The sequence below is a fragment of the Leuresthes tenuis genome, unplaced genomic scaffold (genome assembly GCF_036924035.1).
Source record: "Leuresthes tenuis unplaced genomic scaffold, fLeuTen1.0.hap1 SCAF_16, whole genome shotgun sequence".
Taxonomy (NCBI): domain Eukaryota; kingdom Metazoa; phylum Chordata; class Actinopteri; order Atheriniformes; family Atherinopsidae; genus Leuresthes; species Leuresthes tenuis.
Window position 1 is genome coordinate 21,868,391 of NW_027325370.1, and position 24,275 is coordinate 21,892,665.

Consider the following 24,275-nt stretch of genomic DNA (forward strand, 5'->3'; position numbering starts at 1 on the left):
AAAAGATTGTCTTTTATTGTCAGCTTGATTTCATACTGGAGATTAGTCACATTCATTCTGTTGCTAGTGGCAGAGACCCCGAAATGAGTGTGCGTTCGTGTATAGAAATTTTTTAATTTGGGCATTCAGACATTAAAGTGACCATTTTCTTTTGACCAAACACCGATGACAATCTGTAGCTTCATACAGCTGAATGTATACGGTATGTATCTTTCCCTCGTTGTTATATGAAGAACGATAGCACTTACTGTAAACAGACCGGTGGCAAATAATGAGCAAAAATCTTGTAGCTAGTCCATTTTGATGATTTTGTGTAGAATTTGTTGTGACCATTTATCATCATGATGATGTGCTTTGTGGGAATTTGAGGAATTAACAACTTAAAAAGAAGCTTGTTTTCATGCAGGCAGGAGAGAATTCTAGGACTTTGTTTAAAACAAACAGAAGAGCTGGAAAGAAATGTTATGTAACAGATACAAGTACAATGGGAATTATTTCATAGTTTTCACAGACTGATCTCATCTTGTTTGAAAGGGCATAGAAAAAGAAACAGAAAAGGACAGAATAGTTAACAGAATTTACAGGTAACACAATTCTGGAAGATTCTCCGGTCAGTAGAGTAACTGGTGAGGGTGTCAGGATTTGGTATAAAAAGGAGCGTCCAGCCAAGGCTTAGTCTTTCCAAGCAAGGATGGGTCATGAATCATCTAATTAAAATGAGGTAAATACATTATCATTTCTTTCCTCCGTGGCATTGTGCTAACACACACCTGAATGTTCCGGATCAGAAAACTTCCAAAACTTCTGCTTTCTCACAGATGCTGATGATCAGCTGATCAGGTGCATTTGATCAGCTGCACTTGGCTGCCACTTTCCCTCTTAATTCACAGCGTAGAAGTAAAGATGCACTTTGTTTTAACTCACTGCTTCTGCATTCTAGCTCAGTTTCTCTTCAATAAATAATGACAAATGCGTTGTTCTTGATCTGAGGTTTTATTTACTTATTAAGACCTGGTAAGGACCGGATGATTCTTTGATTAATAAAACCTTGGAAATTAAACAACATACTCTCTTTTTCACATGACCGTATGTTGTCCCAGTGTTCGAATGTTTGCATTGAAAAGCACCATAAATGAACATAAATTCCTTGCCAAGAATTTGTGACTTCAAATAAGCTTGTTATGGACAGTCAAACTTTAACTATGTACATTTCAACGGTCACATTATTTGTCATTAAACAAGAACTTTTAAAGTTAATTGGTAACAGTTAATCAGTTATATGTTCTGGTTTCAGCCTCTCAAATGTAAAGATCTGCTCGACTTTTTATGATTGAAAACTAAATATCTTTTGTTTTCTATGTTGCTGGAACAAAAAAACAAAGTTTTTAAAAATACCTATATATAACTTTTGGCCACTACAGGGCATGTTTGAGCCTTGCTGATTAGACTGAAACTAATTCTGCAAATTAATCAATAATCGATTGATTATTTTTTAATTAATGATAAGCAAGAAGAACAACTTTATAAAGTGTCTCACATAACGTGTCAAATTGTCTCGATCGAAGTCTACAGCCAAAAGAAAACAGCAGCAACAAAGAAAGATCTGTTTTTGAATGAAATTTTCCTTTAAAGTCCCTGTTCCCTCTCATTGAATAACAGACGAGCATCACTCCTGAAGAACGGGAAGAATAAACAACACACGCGCGCACCCATGTTGCCTCTCTCTGTGCATAATGATTCATCAACCACCGTTTGCTCATGAGACAGAGATTTCGAGGTCCGATGAGTTCATTTTCGGAGCTGGCTGTTTTGTCGTGGGCCCTCGGATGCCCCCACCCCCACCTCTCTCATCCCGCGTCTCGACGGAGCAAACGCTGCTGCAGCAGCATCACCGGCAGCCTCCAAACTGCGTTTTCCCTGCCGCGATGGATCCCAGTGTAAACCGGTGAGCAGCTGTCAGAAGACCGCTGTGCTACGGAGAGGACAGACGCGCAATGACCGCAGAGAATTTTTTCACCTACATCTAAAGGATAAAAAAGAGAGAAAAGACTATCATATTTCAAGCAGTTACATCGGATCGTCTTGTTTACCAGCCAGATAGATAAACAGCCGGCTGACGGTGGCATTACGGCATGTAAAAGCTGGATAACTCTTCCTGTGTGACCGACACCCATCTGCAGCTGATTACAACACAATGAAAAAGGTAAGCTCGTTGACACGTCCAGGATTTACATCGGGCATTGCGGGGTTTCAGTCAAACAAATTGGACTGGAGCTCATCAGGCTGCATTGTTGCCTCGTCCATGGCTCTCACGAGTTGAAATTTATGACCCCCCCCCCCTTGAATAGGTTGCTCATCACCTGTCGACTCATGAGTGTTGCTGTGGCTGCTAGATGCCGATATGTAACTTGTTATGTCATGCCAACAGCCGGTTTAATTGTGAATTCAAACGACATTTACCTCAGAGCGCCGGGAGGAGACCTTGCAGCTGGCTGCCAGAGCCAGAGTCAATAAAGCCTACTTAGACAATCGCACCTGAAAGATTTCATTCATTTTTCAGCTCTGTGTGGATGACCTGTCTGTGTCAAAGTTATCAAAGCCTTGCTTTTGCTTGCTTGAGTTTGGAGGGGAAACAAAACTAAACAAAGCAAACCAACATGTCTTATGAGAACAATTAGATTAAACTATGTTAGCTTTTAACTCTGTGCAGATATGAAATTAATCAGCACTTAATTATCGTTTACTTCGACTTCCTTGTGTGTGTGTGTGTTTTTCTTTCTTTTGATGATTAAAAAAATCTCTGACTTGCAAGATCAGAGACTCTTCTTCCTTTGAAGTTGCACCAGTCTCAATGCAAGAAGTACTGGCTTTTTCCGTGTCTAAAAAAGATGGTATATTCAGCAGATATTTGTGAGGGGCCCCATCCTCTGGAGGGAGCAAGAGCTGCTTGCTGGTTCTCCATAAACTGGCACTCATCTTCTGTGAAGCTGAAGACGAGGCTGCTTACAGGGAGGGTGATTGATTTGCAGTTTGAATCGAGGCCTGTGTTGCAGTTGTCTTTGTCGAACTGGTGTTCGATACAATTAAAAGCCGATTTTGTTAGTAGTCTGATCAATAGTTCGTTCTCTGCTTATTGGGACCTTAAATTTGTGGATGGCACAGTGAAGGATGTCAGTGTAGCAGTGTTGTGCTGGGCAGACTGAAAGGTACATGCATCACAAAGTAGGTGAATAATCACGTTTTTGTTTCCTGACTGTCTTTTTGAAGGAGTACATGACTGTTAACAGTAGACTAAAATCATATAAACCCAGTGTGTAGCAGTACAAACAGAGCCCAGGGGCAGCTCTAGGTATTCAGAGTCAAAAAGCACTGTTGGTGGTGGACAGAATCATCTCACTATGGTGTCAATGTCACATCTGCTGCCAGGGTGCCAACAGCTATGATGATGCTGTACCAAGGAGTCTGAAGGAAACCCAGCTGGCTCCAGTCCAGGGTGGTGAGTGTTTTAAAAAATTGGCTTAGTCAGGGCCACTGTGGGGGGTAATTAAACGATATAGTGTACAGTATCACAAGCATACATATAAAGCCAACAAGGCCAGAGAAGTCAAAGTATTTCTTCAACACAGGTACGTGAAATCCTGCTAACTACTGAGCCACAACTGAATAAACACTCACGCTGAATCCTGTTGTTGTGATCAAGACAGCTGCCATGCAAACGGTCTATGTGTCAGAAAAGGTTGCATTTAAGATGTATTGTGGGTTCCAATAACTGGGGTGATACATGTGCATTGATGACGTATTCAATATTTCTGATCAACTGAATTTCAGAAATATTGTACTCTTACTCCTCATTCATTCTCCAGAGGAAGAATTGCTGAGATGTCTTACGGAGGAAAAATGGCTAAACTGCTAAGCAAAAATATCCTTACTTAATGCGAAGTAGAGTGGAGAGGATGATTTAAAAAAAAAAAACTTTGTGTTTAGATATTTGCACAATATGGATTTTAAAAAATCTCGTTAATGTTGGAGTTTATACTGCAGGGCAACTGATGAAATATAATTTATTTGTTGACAGCTGGATCTAAAAATAGCTTATAACTACAGCTGCCAGTTAAATGCTGTGGAGTTAAGCTGTGATTATGCTTGCTGCACTGGTCGCTGCAAGAGCAAACTGCGACATTGACACAGTGCCTTAACCACTTATATTGGCCCGTCAGGCTTGCTGAACTCACTGCAGTCCTTTACCAAACAGTAGACAATGCTGCACCGCGTCACCAAATGAGTAGCACGAGAAGAAGTCGCACGGGAAGAACTTTATGCATACGCAATAGTAACTACACATTTTCAACTACCCAGTTTCAGTCTTTAGCATTTTCTTTCGGTGTTTTCGTAACATTTGCAATAGTTCTACTTTTTTTGGTTTTCATGGATCGTTCAGTTGCCAGTAGACACGGACCTGTTCTCACACTCTTTCCTGCAGCTCCTTCTGTTGTTCAAATTGGCGTAAATTTGTGTAATGTGCGATGTTTTCTTAAACATGTGAAAGATCTGTCGAAAAACTTACTTTCCATTAATCAACTTTGACCACTTGAAAGCAGGTAAAATTAGGTTGACTCATTCTTATCAAAGAGGTACTTGTGGCAAACTTGTTGGCAAAACAGCTGCTTATACACCCACCTGATACAGAGTGCAATTATTGTTTTATTAAAGTTGTGTTTATATCCTTTAAGTCCAGTATTCAGTTTCTTATGTCTTTGTTTTTGGTCTTTACCAGTATGGGCATACTTGGCCATTGCCTGATGACTTAACCTCTTGGCGCAATGGCCAGTGTTCTAGTTTAGCCAGCATATATCTGGTTAATGGACATCAGGCCAAGAGTTTCGAGCTCTCGTCAGTGTTTGAATGCAGATGAAATAGAAAGTGAATGTAAAGCTACATTGTTGTCAAATGATAGTTGATAGTTTTGAGGTTGTGTTTTTTGCCTGCTCAAATGGGATTTGCTTAATATTATTCTAGCCACAATTAGAAAAGAAAATGCATCCAATACCAAAATATGGATTTTTTTTCCCACGTATTCATATTCTTATACGCATCGTGTCCTTGCCCTATGCCCTAATGTTTTATTTCTTTATCCAGGTTTCTTTCTTTGTCCAGGTTTTAGAGAGCTTTTCTTTTAGTGAAAACAGCAGAAAACTGCTTCCTGTCACAATTATCAGAGATGGGAAAGTGATCAGTAAAATTAAGATACAGACAGCTTTAACTTTGAGCTTTGCTGAAAACCTTTTAGCTAAAAAGCTTAAACTGTAAAGTGAGTTGATCATTTGATTTCAAATCATCCACGTTGGACTGCATTTGAAAAAAAAATATCCGAATACTGCCACCACAGCAACAACAAATAATAGACTAGATAGTTTTCATTCTCTGCTGAAGCAATGGCAACAGAGAAAGCGCAAGTGGTAAAATCTTGTGTGTCTGACATATTGTGTTAGAGTTTTGGCATTAAAAGTCTGCTCGAAGTGTGAAAAGCTGTGCTGGGGCGAGTTAGCTTTATCATGGGAAGCGAAAGTGCAGAATTTACCTAATTGCAATTTACATGAACAAGGACAGCAATAAACTTATTTTTCTTATTTTCTCTAAGTTTTATTAACTTGCTGACTTTCCTTAGCCAACATCTTTACAACATCTGCCATATACAGTGGGGTCTAAGGTCAGATAACAAAGTAAAGGTAGTAACCATACAGCAGCATAACAAGATCGATATGGATTACTGAATTTTTTTTAACATTTTTTTGTAAATCTCAATCTACTCTCTCATTGTTACATATCCACGCACTGATTAGCAGTTTGAAAATAACAAAAGACAATGGGGCTTGCACAAAAAACAAACAGGTTTAGTTGAAAGTGTCACATTGAAAGGATTTCAGACAATACAATCACCATTTTTTATGCTTTGAAATTTTAATGGAATGCATGAGTAATCCTGAACTGTAGAGCAGAAATACATTCAGCCGACATGAAATTTTAATGATTTAATTCATCTTTAATTAAAACTATGCCCCCCTCAGATGGCAATCAAGTTTTAATATTGTTATTATGTCGAAATTATATATTTTTTAATATGTTTAGAAGACATATTAACAAAAGAGGCAGTGAGCATGGCTTGGCATTTCCCCCATGGAACTCTTAAAAGTACCAATGAAAGTCTCAATTCAGATTCTGGTTGCAACACACAAACGAAAACAAACTCAATTTGCTCGATAGAACTTATCCCCGAAAATGATCTTCATTCATAATGAGCATTGTTAGCTAAACAATAATAAAGTCAAGATAAAGGTGTGTTACCTATTTATTTACTTTCTAATATTAGTTATAGGTAACCCTGTGAAATCCATTCATTTTTGTGGTACCAAGTTATATTATGTCATAAAGAGAATAGTAATGGTAAACTGGTTTCTATATGTGCTGCTGTAAAAAATGTCATGGTAAAGAGGAAGAAGTGCTCTAAAGCATGGCTACATTTAATTAAAAATAGTGGTGAAAGTGATTGTTCTAATATCTACAAAATGATTATTTCTCCAGCAACATGCTGAAACATTTTTCTGCACAATGTGGGATTCACCTCTGGGTGTGAGTATTTGAAGCTCTACGAATATGCCACACAAGTGCTACTATTTACCAACTGAACAGATCATCTGTAAGAAAAAAATGAATATCCTGCATTATAAAAAAACATCAGTACCATGCTTGGCACATTTTTCTTTGACAATGTAAACCAAAATGAAAAGGATACAATAATTTCCTCTGTTGTAAATATTGACCTAGAAACTGTTGCTACAGCAAACATTAGCTCTCAAGCTACTGACAGCTCAGTTTAACCCATGCTGCACAGGCAGGAAAGGAGGTGAGTGAAGAAAAGGAGAAAGACTGTCAACATGCTGTCATGAAGCGTTGGAACCCCTTCACAACAACACTCACATCTCTTTTGAAAAAAAAAGATATTCAAAAAAAGTTGTTTTGTATCAATGGGTTGAATTTATTCTGTTTGGGAGCAGTTGTGTTGATGCTGAAAGCCTTTTCAGTTGATAGTACTTGTTTCCATACAGAAAACTCGTTTAAGAATCAATAAAGGAATGAACCAGAAATGAAACCATTCCCTTTCCCATCCCTAAAGGGAAATATTTCCACTGAATGAACATTGATTAATGTGTAATGATGAATTGCACGTTAAAAACTTGATTCATTTTTAGGGGTTTTAGAAGAGAGTTGATTTCCATTTATTGAAATGACATACAGGTATTTATATATGAATCAATAATGAACAAATATATAATAAATTAATATATATATATATATATATATATGAATACTTATATGTGTGTGTGTACATACATACATTCATCCATCCATTTTCCATACCCACTTAATCTAAATCTAACTCGGTAGTGGCTGGAACCTATCTCAGCTGTCATTGGGCAAGAGGCAGGGTACACCCCAGACAGGTTGTCAATCAATCACAGGGCCACACATAGACAGACAAGCATCCACTCTCACACTCACTGCTAGGGTCAGTTTAGAGACACCAATTAACCTGACATTTGTGTTTTTTGGGTGTTGGGAGGAAAGGAACCCACACATACACTAAGACAACATGCAAACTCCATTCAGAAAGGCCCCCCATAGGATTCGAAGCAGGGACCCTCTTGCAGTAAGGCAACAATACTAATATACATACATATGTATATATAAAACATTTAAATAATTTACTGCCTTTAAATTGATTAAATGTAGCTAGATGCCTTTGACTCATTAACATTCGAAAGCATTCAAAGAGCCATCAGTGCCCAAGTTGTCTCATCACTCCAGTGCACTTCACTAAAGCTGCCCCCTTTTCCCAGAAGTGTGAGGAAGTCTGGCCTGTTGCATACATCACCTTGGCATTTTTGGCAGATCAACACTTGTTGGAAAGCTTTTACCAGAACACAAACACATTTCCATCAACTTAAAGGAGCAGTGTGGAAGTTGCGTTTGAACAGTATTCACTAGATTCTGTAATTTCCGATTAGTCTGATAGAGGGATAGCATTAGCAGGCAACACGTTGTATCTGGCTGACATTATCTTCAAAGCCTCAATCAAAGTATCATGTTACACTTTGATTGAAATCAGCTGATCTCCATCACATGACCCCCGAGTAATTTCTGTCCAGCTAACAAAGCTAGCTGTGGCATTTTGCCACATAAGTAGTTTTGGCGCATAAACTCACGTGAATAAACAGTTTTCAAAAGGAACACGGAGAAAACGTCACGTTTGTTTAATCAGTTCGTCTGATCGTCTGCAAAGTAACGCGGAATCTCGCTTGCGCTACCCTTTGTCCCTTCTAGGCTACTGTAACAAATATGGCGATGCAAGTGGTGTCCTTCCGGGTAAGCCTTTGTGTAGCGCGGACCGCGGTACATGTAAATAAAAAGGCGAAATTTAAAGTAATAAAAACGTAACGACTCGTTTTATAGGGTGACTATATAGCACTAACAACATAGTTATATGTATCATATTCCATTTCTGTTAATAAATCACCATAATTATTACAAACTGCTCCTTTAAGTAAATAATCTTCATTTCACATGACCCTCCTCTATTCCTCTCTCATCATGAGTGTGCATATATGCTCTTCTCAGCTGTCTCACTGTGTTATATGTGTCAACTAATTATTTTCAGCTCAGTGTGACTCTTTACTGTTGTTATGCTGCTCTCTCTCCTCTTGATATGTATCTGTATTTAGTTTAGTGGTTCCATTTCATGCTGTGTGTCTGGACTACACTTGACAAGTGTTTATCCCTATGACACATTGTTGCAGTCACGGTCGGGAAAACTGCATTGCCCAGACACACGAAATGGCTCCTGAATTTCCATGTGTGTCTGGAAAAGCAACTACATCCCAGACATACGGGATATTTTGAGCTTGAAAGCAATCATCTTACATCTTACTAAACACAATCTACACATATACGCACACACAAAACAGAAGAGAAAAAGAGGAGCAGAAGAAAAGTAAAGACTCATAGAGTGATTCAATTAAATTGCGCTGAGCTGATATGGGTCCTTGGCATTACAGCCTTTTCACACAAGAAATGATATGTTATCAAATGTAAACATTAGTTAAACCTTATTCCCCATTGTGACAAGAAAGCCCCACCTAATGAGGTGACAAGGTCTGTAATGTAGAAAACCCTGGCAGTTTGAATCTGTGAAATTGACACTGTATTTGGTGAACAGGAGTCGCAAATGTTCAGCCATAGGTCTGACTGTTTATTTTGCTCAATATGTTTTCAAGCATGTAAAAAAGCTCAAAATCGATAGGTTACCGGGTTACAAGCCAGAATTACCCCAAGGGCGTCTTTAATTAACTAAAAAAAGAGAAAGGATTCAATAAAAAATTTATAATCTTAAGTACTTTGGCACCGCATGCATCCATCCTTAAAGTTGTACCTTTATTCAAGTCTCTGTTCAGTAACCAAACATTGTATGAAATGTTTACTTCTGTTATAGTACAGCGCTAATCTGATGTTATGCTGCAGACTGCTATAAATCTTTTATGATTAATACAACATTAAGTGGGCTAAATTTAAAATGTTCTTGGTTCCTTGGGAATTCCTATGTTAAATTTGTAGCACCATTTTTGTGACTTGCCCACATAGAGCAGTAAAGGCAGCTTTTTCTAACTTCACGAAAACCTCGCAGAAAGGAGGAATTTAGGTTTAGGATAGAAATACAATGAGTTTCTTCATTACCGCTGTGTGTTTACTGGCTTGGGTTTTAGTTTGTATACAGTATTTCAAACTCCCATCTCACTACATTTACCATAGCAACAAGCCACCAGTGTAACTTTAGTTCATGCAGAAGAATGGCGCTTTGAACTCGTGTGTACACTTCCTTAGCATTTGTGAAGTGTCTTAGTGCTCCATCTGTTCAGCTATTGTTTCATCATCACCCTCTGAAATTTGTTGAGGAAAAACAACTCAGATAGAGAGTAGAAATGGCTTGATTTAATTTCTCAGTAGAGTGGCTACTCGCATTTGATATGTCCACAATAGAGAGAGACTTTATGACCATGGTACCTCGTGTCCATCTCATGCAGGAGCTGATGAAGCGGCTGCAGGTGATTAAAGTCTGCCTCCATTGAAGCTCTTCTATGCTGCTGAGTCAGTGACCTTTCCCAGTATTAGGTCACTGTGCTCAACAAGCTCCTCTCTTCTGTTCTCGCTGCCTATCCTCCTCCACCCTCTCTGCTTCTGCTTAGCAGTTTTTGTGATGCAGCAAAAAAAAAAAGAAGAAAAAGACAAGGACAGAGCAAATCAAATAATAAACATTGCAAAGGACTCTCTTTTCTTGGCTTATTTCCCTTCTCTGTCAGTATTTGTCAAATTTATTTCGTGGATAAGAGCTCAGAATAGAAGCAACTGTTTTACAGTAAGCCCCTGACGAGTGTCTTGTTATCTCCCTGCATGTGTCATTTCACAATGACTCCTTGCCTAGGCTGCGTTGCAGAATGGATCCTGTAACACAAATTTGCATGTTAAGCTGAATGTTCCGCAGGGACGAGTAATCAGCACACAGCTATTAATGAGTCTGTGTCTCCCTGGTGATTAATTATGTCTCATGTGTCCAAAGCTGGGAAGATCCCGGCAACAGCTGTTTGTTTGTTCATGTCACTGTTTTTATGGCTATACAAATTTTTTGTCAACAGCCGAAGAAGAACTGTTTTCTAGGGATATTGAGAATTCAAATTAGGGTTGAATAAACACTTGGGGAAGATTGAATTTTTCTTCTTCCAGCTTCCAATTTTAAGTAAGTATAAGGTAACAGATTTAGACTAGAATCATTATTAAGACACCCATGCTGTGTGAATGCAGAAACAATACAGGAGAGCACAGAGGATGCTGCAGCTATACAGCAAGGCAGAGTGATTTTTAAAGCTCTGGGATATTTTATTTTGTGACTACAAAGAATCTCTTCAACCCTTGCTTGGATTTCTGGGTCAGCTCTTGGTGGCTGTCTGTGGGTGGTGGTGTGTATGTAAAAATACTTTTTGGACAGAGACAGAGCTCACAGAGTTTCATTGTAATATCCACCACCCTGAATCATCCGTTTGCTTTGATTAATTCTGTGAAGACAAAAAGAAAACTGGTATAAAAAACTAATTTTGCCTTTTGGAGATCTGCTTCACAACAGGTCTAAACCAGTTCACACGCATATTCGGGAGAAGAGCAAGATAGCGGAGGGACGCTGTCACATTAAATGCGGTGTGCTGTTGAAGAACCATGTGGGGGACACTGCCTGCAGAAAACCAGAAAGGAACAATTGAGGAATGTTTTTTCAATTGTTGCATTATGCATGGAAATTTCCACTCTTTCATTAAACTGCCTGCAGCAGGATTTATTTTCCTCATCGCCAAGTTGAATTGATAATGGCATCGTTACCCTTTTAAACTAGTAAAATTCATCTGTCGTTTAACTGCAAGAGAGTCAGCGTGCACAGACACTTGGCTTAAATATGATTCTGAGCCCTCAGAAGATTAACACCATGGAATGGCTGCCTTCTGGCTCTTGCCATCAATTACGTTCTCTCAAACCAAGACCCGACCCAGGGTGTGAGCCTGTGTCACAGCTCTGAGTACCATATGGACTCGGAATCTCATGTCATCACATCTGATGCCACCACAGCTACACACTGATCTTACCAGAAGATTATTTTCACCCCTTTGACAAGCATGGCTGTGCTTTATTTCATGCACAGCAACCATTGTTGTCAGGGTTCAAGTGTTAATAGAGATAAAACCAAAACTGAGTGATGCATTTCTTTTTCAACACAATGAAAAGGCTTGTTTGCTGAACAGACACTTTACTGGACTCCACTACACATTTATTCTACTATATTTTGGTTAAAAATGGAACAACCAAACTATAAACTGTTTTACTTGATGTTTACTAGCGATGAAAATTTCAGTCCTGATGAATTTGGCAACGAGAAGCAAACATGTTGGGACTGTGACGCATCCCTGTCAAAATTTGGCTGTGGTGAGATGGCACCAATATTGTTAATACCTCAGTTTGCACCTCAGTTTGCATGTTTTTTAACCCTCTGGGGTCTGAGCCCATTTTGATTTTGCCTTTATATACCACAAAAAAAAGCTTGGTAACTTTTTTTTCTAGTTTGTAATATCAAAATTAATTGTAGTTTGTTTTCCACGGCGCCGTAATGACGTCATGTGATCTGGTCAGGCCAGCGTGATCATAGACCTCAGAGGGTTAAATACAATATTCTATTGACAATTTATGTTTGTGAGACAGTGATAATCAGACAGCCTGCTGATTTTCTTAAAGCTCACTGAGGCGGTCTTTCATATTTAATTCTACTTTGTAAAAATGAAAAACAAAAAAAAACTGTTGCTGAAGAAAAAGTCTTTGTTGTGTTGTTTTCTGATAAAGTATGTCCAGGGGTTTGCATGTTCTTGCCATCTGAGTGCTTTTAACGTGCTGCAAGACCAGCGTTCAGTCCTCTGCACACTGTTTGATGTACAGCTAGAGTAACCAGTGAGGTTGTTATTGATGAAATTACACTGTGGTAGATCCCAGCTGACTACTGTTTACCTGACGATCCCTCATGCTTAACTAGGCCATCTGGTTCCAGTGTGGGGATTGTGGCCTTCACCACAACCAAACAAAACTGCTACACAAAGATAGCTGCATGGTGTGGGATTTTTCTCATTGGATACTGTAACGGTTAATATTAAGGGAAGATTGGATATTGCAAGATAAAGTATAATTCATAAATGTTTTGGTTTATGCTAATAAAACATGCGAGGAGTCAGAAAAGATTATATTCACAGATGAAAAGGCATATGTAAGAGACAGGCAGACATAGTGGAAAAATGACTTCCTGTGCTGTTCCTGAATGCAGGCATTAAACGGTGGTCATTAAGCGTAGGATTATCCAATAATTACATAACAAATAAAAGCCTGTTTAAGGAAACTAACAGAGCCCAGATTTTCTTTTTTCAAATTATAATAGATTAAAAAAATTAAGAAAACATATTTTCCCATGATGGACATATGGCATTCAAGAAAAACATCTGGGCCAGAAGATTATTTCACGCCTTTGTGATAAGCCATTCCCCACTGAACAGATGATTCTCAATCTGTTTAAAAATTTTCTGGCTCTTCTTGTCCTAGAAATGCTCCCCTCTTATTATTACGCTGATGATTAATAAAGAATTTGTTATTTCTAAATGAGGAGTGGGGCAAATGTCACGGTCTAGAATTTTTTGCCATGGATTTTGTTGTCTTCCTTGTTTTAGTGGGGCATTTTGGTTTTCCATGTTCCATTTTCTGGTTTACTTTTTGCCATCAATGTACATCCTGCATCACGTTTACCTTGCTTGCTGTGTTATGTTGTAGAGTTTCTCCCCGTGTGTATGCTGTCTCACACTGAGTCCTGATTTGCTGATTGCCTCGCCTGCATCTTGTTAGTTGTTATCTTCCTCAGTATATGTAGTTCTGAGCTTTCTTTGTTCATTGCCAGATCCTTCTGTCATGCTGCGGTGTATAAATGAACAGGACCCAAATACAAGCTCAACCGGCAGGAGGGAGGCAGATTATGACAAAAAAAAACAACTTTATTCTCAAGCAAACTAAAGGCGCTGCATTGGCAGGAGCACAAAAGTTTCAGACCATGACGACACAGACCTTTACCATGTCCTCTACTGCAATAGTGGTAACCTAACAGTCAGTAAACAAGGAATAAATTATTTACACACACAAAGAATAGAGAAACACTCACATATAGTCACTAACAGACTGCCATTACTGCAAGCAGCATTTACTGTACCCACAAACATTAATGTATGTACACACTTTTTACAGACAAACACTTCTCATTCAAATGAAAGATTTAAGGAAGGAATATTATGGCCTTTTGTGAACTACAGATTAAACTAAGCGGAAGTTGGAGACAAGGAAATCACACCGTGGCTTCGCTTTGACTTAATCCTGCCTGTGCACGACATCAGAATCTTGCATAATACACTATGTTATTGCTATAGGTGGAGATAACAGAAAGAGTTAGAAACTGCAGGGACAATATAGCTTTAAGGGCAAAGCCATCAACAATATGACAAGTGACGAGTTTGTCATCTGGAAATGACTTCACAGCTTACGTTACCACACAGAGTGAGTCAGTGGATGTTTTTCGAGCTTTGAGCAGGTTCAATTGTTGCTCTGTTACTTTAAGGGTCATCAAAATATGTTCCTATGCTTGATTCTTGCCTTTGCAAAGATGTCTTGTTTTTTCATTGCAGTCTGTCTGTCAGCAGGGTTGTGCAAAAAAAAACAAAAAACGACAAATCTCAAGCTCTGGGGCATCAAGCCTCGTTCACAGGCTGATGAAATAAGTCCAGTTTCTTTAACACATTTTGTTTCGGTGTCACTGGATGTCTTGAACTTAACTACTTGCGCCATGGAAACAATGCCAGTGGAAAGTCAATTAGCTGCTTTGTTGTGGAGGAGACACTAATTCTATGGAGTGGAAACATGGCTTCTCTCGTCAGTGTGGACATATGGATTCCTTTACTTCATTGAGGTCATAGAAGGACCTGCAAACGTCCTCTTTTAATCAGTTTAAGCATATTGTATTTCTATTTCAGTCGCAATTTGGTTTGATTTAAGCACCCAAAAAACTTGATTAGGGTTAGGAAAAGATACTTTTTGGACTGTGTGACATGATCTGAAAATAAAAAAAATTGCATTACTTAGATTATTGGATTACTTTTGATAAAATTTATTTTAAAAGATGGAATTTCACATGTGCCCCTCTAGTTTAATCATCATTTTTAGTAAAGAGAAAAAATTCGGGTGGCTTTATCGTTCTCTCAAAACTCACTATTGTAAGTATATACTGGTGAAGCATGCTTTCCCCTTTGTTAATCCACATGCGAAGTTAAATAGTTTTCTTCTTGTTGCATTTTATGTACCAGGTTTCCATGTAGTTCGCTGCCCTTTTGCATTGTTTAGAAACTCCCTACAGTGTTTTATCAGGAGAGCTTCTCAAATGCAACCAAACAGCCCCCTTCACTGTCCATAGCTCAAAGAATCCTTGGCAATAAACCTTGTGATATTAGGACACCCCCATTTTCTCATGCTATGCACACAAGCACAAACAATCTCAGACTTCAGCTGGAAGGCATGATGTGCTCTGTGTCACATCAGGCTTGAGGCAATTTGGAACCTGTCTGTCTTTTCAACACGTCTCTCAAGACAGCTAAAGACGAACACTCAGCATGACTCACCGTCACCCTAAAAAGTTAAGAGAACAGTTTACGACATGACATAAGGGTGTGCTTAGATGTTTTCTAGATGTGATAGATGATTTCCTTTTATGAGAATTACGTTCTCAGTGCATGCAGTCTATTGGTCTGGATGTTTTTAATGTGTATTTTCACCTTTATACCAAGTCAACAACAACACCAAACCTATATACAGAGAGAATTATATTTTCTCAGGTACACATTCCCTCAGCCTGGAGGGGTTTCAGATTCTTCTCATTTCCTCTAAAATCTTTGAAATGTAAATCCTCCTAAACTAAGGTGATGCAATATCAAGTGCTCTCAGCTTTATCTTAGCCAGTTGCACTGCAAGAGATTTGCATGACAATATAGTCACATGTTCATACTGTTAAACCCATTGAGGGTATTAGCACTTATGACAGCTGGCCTCTTTTTTATACTCAAGTTTGCAATGTATATATTATTCATTGTCTGCATTCACACTCACTGCACAAAGTGGAGCTTGTTGTGTTTAAGTAGCACTCAAAGTCACATGAATAATTGGGGATACACAGTAAAGGAGGAGCCTGTCACAACACAAGATCAAATGTTAAATGAGTGTTTGTCCATATGCAGTGTGAGTGAAACAAAATATATTCTTGCAAGACAAAACCATGAAATAGGATCGAGTATCCATTGAATTCATTAATGCAGGCTAATGTGCTGCAGTGCTGTGTGCTTTCAGTGGAGTTTTAGAGAAGATGCGTGATGTAATACACAAGCAAAAGAACTGACGTTTACTATTTCTCTGCTGGCTTCAGCTTGAACCCAGACCTTTTTGGTTGCCACTTCAGACCAATTCTTCAACATGATTTGACCTCCGGTCTGTCATCCCTCTGTGTGGAGCTTCAATCGATTAGCAGGTGCCCCTGACCTGTGTGCTGTAAACTGCAGTTGTGCAAACTGTGAAACAGCAGGGACAGACTCTCTCAGCCTCCATCCGCATCCTACTGAGGTTATACATCCTTGTCTGTGTGTATCTGGGCAGTGAGCTTTCAATTTTCAACGCCACAGTTGCATAATTTACAACAGGGAGGGAGATAGCTGTTCTTCAAGACTTGCATGTAAGGGGGCAGTGAGATGCTCCTGAGAATCACAAGAGGCTGGAGGGCAAATCCTGGATCACTCGGAGATATGTTGTAGTTTTAGCCTGTTCCAAAGAGACCTGACTAGAAGCATGACTGCACTGTAGGCTGTGGATAAAGGAGCTGTCTCAAACGTCCTCTTAAAAGCCTTTGTATTTGCATAGCTTACAGTCTCAGAAACTCACAGTCGAGCATCAGGACAGGGCTGATGATACAGCTAATATTAGCCTCAGATATGCCACCTGCATGGAGAACATCTGCCCGTCATCAGAAGGCAGTCTCTATCCCTCTGTTGATTGCTAATGAATTTCTTCTGGAGAATCGCAAGGTCTCCCAAAGGTCATGTTTATCCTTATCTATTTGCAAATAATACAGCGTATATTTATAAAATATAAAAAAAGGACTTTTATTTTCTCCCATTTACAGTCTTGTTTGCATGACAGTCTTTCAGAGACTTGCTTGGATGGATGCCATAAGTTGAATTTGTAAAGAGACAAACATGTCTCATGTTTTGCTAAAATAAAGTCCATTCAATCATCTGTCTGTCTCAATATCAAATGTATTTTACTACACAATTACATGCTTAATTAGAGACATTTTGTTCTCGTTTGAAATCAAATTTAAAGAATTTGTTGCTGACTAAGAATCAGACATATTCATGTCGCATATTCAAGCAGAGACGCAGTGAATGCTCTTGGTGTAGTAATGATATTGATGAATGGTCTTTGTATAAGTAAATGTGAATGCAAAATGTGTGATAGATTTGACAAAATGTTTCAAAGGTGGAGAGGGTTGAGGTGGAAGAGAGTTGGGGTTTCCTTGAGGCAATATGCACAACAGAAGCTGTGTGATTGTTTCTGCCTGATGCTCCTGCATACGCTTGGTCACTGCGCTGCGTAGAGTCTCATTAGTATGGGTGTCAGTGCCTCTCCTTCAGCTGAACCTGCCATACCACTACAGTAGTAAAGCTGCTTGCCTGCCGCAGTGTCCCCGGATGGCCGATGTGAGCTCTGTGTCGTCCAACAGATGACTGAAATGTAGCAGATGACTCACATGATTCAGTCAGAGGAGATGTGTGTGAGTTTGAAATAAGTACTGTGAAAAAAAATCCTGTTTCATATGGTTCTTTAAAGTATGAAGAATGTACACTTGTCAGCCACACAATTACAACACTGATGGGTGAAGTGAATAACCTTGATTATCTTGTCACAATGGACAATATTTCCTTTCTAAACACTTATGCTGATCAAGCATCTCTCATTGACAGTGGCACACCTCAAAGGTGTCAGCCTCCCCCTGGTCTGCCCCAGCACATTACAAAAACTGCTCAAGCATGGCTTGACCAACATGACAAAGAGCCCTAGAAACTGACACAGCCTCAAAATCTCCCAGATCCCATCAAGCCGACCTGTTCCTCACACCCAACTCATCACAAATTGACACTTGGTCTGACGCCCCTTGCATCGGTTTTTGTTGTTTTCATTGCACTGGATGCACTCAAAGCATCATTTTGGTATATACAAGGTTTCCTGAGCAAGTAACATAGCAGTTGCTGGATGTCTTGTCATGGAAATGTTGATGAAGATTATTTGTTTTTGTGTTGTCTTTTTAAAACTCTAACCATAATGTTTTCCTTTCCTTAATCGAGAACTTTTTATGCTACACTTTAATCGAATACCTTTAACGCTTTGCATTACTGAAGTTCTTATAATGTGCAGCAATCTTTAATATGTGTCAAGTGTGGGCTGCACAATGGTGTTGTGGTAAACACTGTCGCCAGTGTCAAGAGGAAGAAGGTTCTGGAGTTTGGTAGTAGGCATTTCTCAGAAACTTTGCAGTTGGTGGTGCAAAGACCGGTCCAAGAACTTTACAGGTATTGACACAAACAATTGAAAAATAAATCTCACATATTTCAGTCCCTCTCTTCATTTAAGACAGATATTTTTGAGTAAGACAGAGGAAAAGGAAAAAGTGTGAAAATGAGATCTCTGAAGCATGCAGCTAAATAAACAACAAGAGAGTCAGTCATGAATTATGAACGTGGGCGAGGCCCAGAAAGTTACCAAATCAATAAAAATGTACAAATGTGGTATCTCTGGTCCCTAGATCTCTCTCGCTGTCTGTATCAGACAAGCTACTAACAAAAATTTCTGTCCACAGCAAAAAACAAACTGAAATCTAAATTGTCATGCAGTCAGCAGATGTTGCCTGTTACTGTTCTAACGAACCCTCTCCGGTCCCTCAGCTATTTCTCTTCAAGTGAGAGACACCCAATCGAATTATTTAGTCTTCTTTTTTGTTTTGTTTTCATTCTCCAGTTTTGTCTATATTTACTTGGTTACATAGTCTCTTCAGTTACTGGTCTCATTAATCAAGTCTTAATTTTTCTGAGCTTCTATATCTGGTGACAGACAGAACAGTACTGTCAAGTTAATGCTTCTTGGAAACCACAACAAATTATATTTAGGCTGTTTTATTGTGCAATCAAGATTTATTTCATAGGTTCAAAGACAAAGGCATTGCTTATATCATTTTAATGTATCTAAACTAAAATAAGCTTCATATTTTCATTGTGAAAGAGATTAATTCCTTGCTGAAAGTAATGTAAGAAGCTTGATACCTCTCTTGTGTCCGTACTGGATTAAACAAAGAAAATAACCTGGTAAATGATCTTTTATGGAGCTTTTTATGTGCGGTGATTTTTTTTGACTTGGATATAGTTTTAGGTCTTTTGCTTGTCTTCATTAGTTATGCTGAGTAGATTTATGATAGTTATCATGTTGGTGTGGAGTCAGTTTTAAATAAAACAAAAAAAAACTTTAAATGTCAACTATTGTGGATTTTCTAAAAGGTTTTTCCCTGATGAAATCTGAAACTGATTAGAAGTAAAAGTTGAGTTGATCATTACATCAAATGTTAAAAAGCAACTTTTGTTGCACCCTTGGCATCGGTGGTGTGATGTGGACATCAAATTAATGTCAAAGTCTTTAAGACTCTTTTTCACGACATGAGTTGTGTAACAATAATGGTCTTTCACTCTGTTTAAGTTATGGGATTATATTGCACATTAAACTTACCTCATGGCTTCTTTCAGACATGCACTTAAGAGGGACGCAGCGAGCCAATGTGCTCACCAAATAATTGCCATTTGCACAAAAAAAAAGATGAAAAATCCAATGTCCAATATAGAGAAGTCTTTGCCTGATTTCTCACTACAACGTATCATATCGCCATGACAATTCACATTAAAACATAGTTGAAAGCAGTACTTTTGTGCATGTTTACGCTAGAGATAGGCTTTAATTGGTGTCTTATGTGTGAGAAGCGAACAGCACTGACAATTAACAGCAGTTGATATCAACTTGAGAAAAAGATTGCATGGGATGTATATATGAGATGAGAAGTATAAGATGAGAAATGGCTGCTCAACTAAAGACTATTTCGGGTTTCTTAATAATTAGGCTCCTAATTTTTCATAGTGAGATGTCGTTTTACCATAAAAAATCACATCAACCTAATGAGCATGCTGTTTAGTGGTTCACAAAATGGCAGTAAAAAGGAGCAGCTGAAAATCTTTATATAAAATTAGACAGAAAGCAGAAGCATCTGCTCCAGCCCAACGCTAATAAGCTGTTTTGTGTCAATTATTTGGCTCAGATGCTGTGCAAAACAGATGAATATCAAAGGAAAAATCATGGCGTAGAAAGTTGGACAGCACTGGTATTTATATATTAAAACACACAGTTTATATGATTCCTGTAAAAGGATTATCTTGTCCAAAATGAACCCACAGCTACTGTGTGTGCCTGTCACAGCTCAAACTTGTGTCAAAACTTGCGAAAGTGACACGCATATGTTACAACATTTGACCTAGTCAGATTGCCGTCGCAAACTGGAAAAGTACTAAATGAATTTGAAAAGTGAAAAGTAAATATTTCAGGGGTCTTTCACCCATGATACCAAACACATTCAGTTGCCCTCAGATTAATGAAAAAGGGAAAATAGTCTCACACAGGACACTGCAGCTTGTATAAAACCACTGCCTTTTATTTTTTTCCTCACTTAGTGTTTGGTTGGTTTTTAATGGCAAAAAAATGGGTGGGGTTAGGAAAATAACATGGTTAAAATAGATGCCTAGATATGAATAAATAGATCAAATTGAATAGATGCTTAAAAGAACGTGCCTAAAATAGAGCCTTTTTAACCTGTCGTGTTCCTGACAATGTGATGACTTCGTGGCCAGACACAGCTCTTATTGTTCAGATCCTGATGAGCTTTCAAGTTCTCTATTTTACTTGTTCCAGTGTTCAAAACATTAAAACGTATGAGGTTTACACTGACCATGAATGACAGGAGGCTAGGATTGTATAAGCGTGGAAAAGACCTGAGTGGGGAGATATTTATATATTCTCTCTCTGAGCACTCAGAGTCATTGTCCTTTGTCCCACCTCGAGGCCAGAGGATAAACTCTCCTCTCACTCCCTGCTGCTCTGCTCTGTCATCACTCTTGGCCTTCATTCAATCAGTGTGACAATAAGATGAAGCTGCACTGCCTTTGCAAAGTCACCTGATCATGCAATATTCTGTTTTTAGCCTTCACAGCATCCCCTCATCTATTCACGTACTGCCATCCTTCATGACATCACAAGTATTCCCAGATAAAACTTGTTATTATTGGAGCTGCGCTTTGAGGTTCACTGATGTATTGTTACATAAATTGTTAGACAATGTGTGGCTTTGTTGAGCTGTAATTGCACCGAGGCCCAGCTATGTGTCGTTTGCCACTTCCTACTAAACGCTAAGCCAATTTGTGTCAGTCGTCATAGTTTCGAAGCCCCCCCCCCTTCACACCATGTAATACTCGCTGCAGGAGTGACTTTTTCCAGGCATGAATCACAGATCCAGCACTTTTGTTCCTCGTCTGCTCACAGTAAGATATATTGACATGTTGTCTCAGTATTTTTGATAATGCATTTGGTCCTGCAAGATAAGAGGCTCATATATCAAGCTGTGACAGGTCTTTCGAGCGGCAGCCTCAACTCATCGTTGATACTCTTTTATTCATTCTGTATATTCTGTGTATAGTACTCCATTGCTGTGGGCCTACATTTTTATTTTTTACTCTCCTCCGGCAATTTTCATCTCCAAATGGTCGCTCCTCTTTTACCCCCACCCTTGTCTCAGCCATGGGACAGCCTGTTCTTTCTATTTGATATTCTTTGATACCCTGTTACTAAGGCTTTGCTTCAACTCAAATTAAGTTTGTGTCCCCGACCGCTTCTTCTCCTCCTCCTCCTCCTCCATGTAACACAAACTTTAATTAGTGTACTTTTTGATTAACAAAAGGTAACAAGAAGAGGTGGAAAAAGTAAACACCTGATGTAAAATGTATTTAGAAATTAAGAGGGCCTGAGTTTGGAATTATTAGCAGCTCCTATGGGTAAACAGGGCACCACAGACTCATTTATCACAGACTACAAAAGCCTTAAAGGCAGAATGTGCTCAGTCAAACAGGTAAGTGTGGTGTGCCACAAAGGAAATCGTGGCTAAACTATTGATGGCAAATGTTTAGACATGATACTGCATGGTGGAGTGGTGGTTTGCACTGTCACAGCACAAAGTGTTCCTGGTTCAAATCCTTGCTGGGGCCTTTCTGTGTGGCCCATGCATGTTGTCTTTGTGCATGCATGAGTTCTCTCCCTGTACTACGGCTTTCTCCCACCACCCAAAAACATGTATATTCATGCGTATGTTAGTAATTCTAATTTGCTGCTAGGAGTGAGTGTGAGAGTGCATAGTTGTTTGTCTCTGTGTGGCCCTGTAATGAACTGGCAACCTGTCCAGGGTGAGCCCTGCCTCTAACCCAATGGCAGCTGGGAAACTCTCCAGCCCCCTCTGCTACCTTGAATGGGATTAAATAAGTTTAGAAAATGGATGAATGAATGTATGGGTGTATGGACAGGGGGTTGTTGGTGGTGTTAGGGATTCCTGATGCCGGTTAAGATGAGCATGGTGCCCACCAGTCCTTTCAATATTAGCTAAACCAAACTGTGGGTCATGTGTAAGTGTTATTATATGGGAATTTGTTTGTATTAATATACTTATCTCTGGTGATAATTCTATGTTGTAATAGGCTTCTTCTTCTGTGTACCGAACGGGAACTTTGGAGCCTGTGCACAGAACCTGGGCCAGTTTTAGTTTAGCATATATACGTGAAAATAAATCGACCATGAACTGCATTATCTGAATATGTTATTGATATGTCTTTAAAAAGTTACATTTTATACAATTTAATTTGGACTAATATGTTTGTGTGTGAGTGTGAGCGTGCATGGTTGTTTGTCTCGTTTGTCTCTATGTGGCCCTGTGATGGACTGGCGACCTGTCCGGGGTGTACCCCGCCTTTCGCCCGATGACTGCTGGGATAGGCTCCAGCCCACCCGCTACCCGATTAACGGATTGACGGTATAAAAAATGGATGGATGTTTGTGTGTGCATGTTCTCCCCGTGTATGCATGGGTTCTCTCCGGGTACTCCGGCTTCCTCCCACCATCCAAAAACATGCATGTCAGGTTAATTGGTGACTCTAAATTGTCCGTAGGAGTGAGTGTGAGCGTGTGTGGTTGTTTGTCTTGTTTGTCTCTATGTGGCCCTGTGATGGACTGGCGACCTGTCCAGGGTGTCCCCCGCCTTTCGCCCGATGACTGCTGGGATAGGCTCCGGCCCACCCGCTACCCGACCATGGATTGACGGTATAGAAAATGGATGGATGGATGTTTGTGTGTCATTTCAATCTTTTAATGCCCCAATACGGCTCACAATTGTGTCCTGTAAAGTACTGAAATAAAATGCACATTAAAAATTCTTCATAAGAACAGACATCATGTCCAAGTCTTTTGTTTAACAAGCCACAAAGTCCTCACAAGGTGGAATTTTTCTTTTTTTTATATTCATCAGTTGACATGTCTTCACACTTTGGTTATAAGTGATTTTATTTCTTATTATGCCACACCATAGAAAAAACACAAAAATAAATCAACTGTCCAAAACAGATTATGGTGTGCTCTATCAGCATTTTCATCGGACACCGATCTTTTGACTGAGACTGCTTTGTTCTGAGATCAAGGTCTTTCCCGTTGCAGAACATGTGGTCAGGATTTGCATTCAGCATTTTATCATCAAAGACTTCTCAGGGCACTCTGGCATCCAAAATGCTGATCCCTGGCTCTGAGTGATGTATCCTTGGATAAAGAAACTGTAACTTCGGCATCTATTTATGTGCTCAGCGTTTGGGATGTTAATAGTGATCATTCTAATCTTTTTTCACACAACACACTCACATCCTGGCAGTACATAATCCCAACTGACCGAGACCATCAGTGAAACAATTAAGGGAGACAGAGTATCTTCTTGATTATCTTAAGGACATTTTTTACTTTTGATTTGAAATAGTCACCTTGTAAACAGTTTGGTCATTTTACAAGTCTCAGTACACTTTTAAAACATGCAAGTCTGTGGCTCTGTTTAGTTCATTCTGACAATTTAAAATATATTTAGCAATGGTTTTCCCTCCTGCTCCATTGTTTTGCTGTCTTAACTCCATCACTAAGAAACCATTTTTATACAATCAGCCACCACAGAAATATCCATCCCACATTTTAACCAGCGGCTTATCACTTCATGTATCATCCTGTAATTCCAGCAAATCTGCTCATCAGCAGAGACCACGGCAGGATATACAGTATATTCATTGTATGTTTTCCTCAGGTGTAAGACTGAATGATTAGTCTCTAACAAACTAGCCTTCAACTTGCTG

General features: G+C 39.1%; 1 protein-coding gene across 2 annotated transcripts in view; it reads left to right on the forward strand.

The window, feature by feature from the left end:
* Nucleotides 1-1,808: 1,808 nt before the first annotated feature.
* The window catches only part of dlgap4a (discs, large (Drosophila) homolog-associated protein 4a), a 92,335-nt gene continuing 69,868 nt past the window's right edge, over nt 1,809-24,275 (forward strand). The window contains exon 1 of one of the 2 annotated variants that reach the window (XM_072367611.1): nt 1,809-2,203. The gene's annotated coding sequence lies outside the window, so the exon portion shown is untranslated. The remainder of the gene's footprint in view (nt 2,204-24,275) is intronic. The other variant, XM_072367612.1, reaches the window with a different exon arrangement.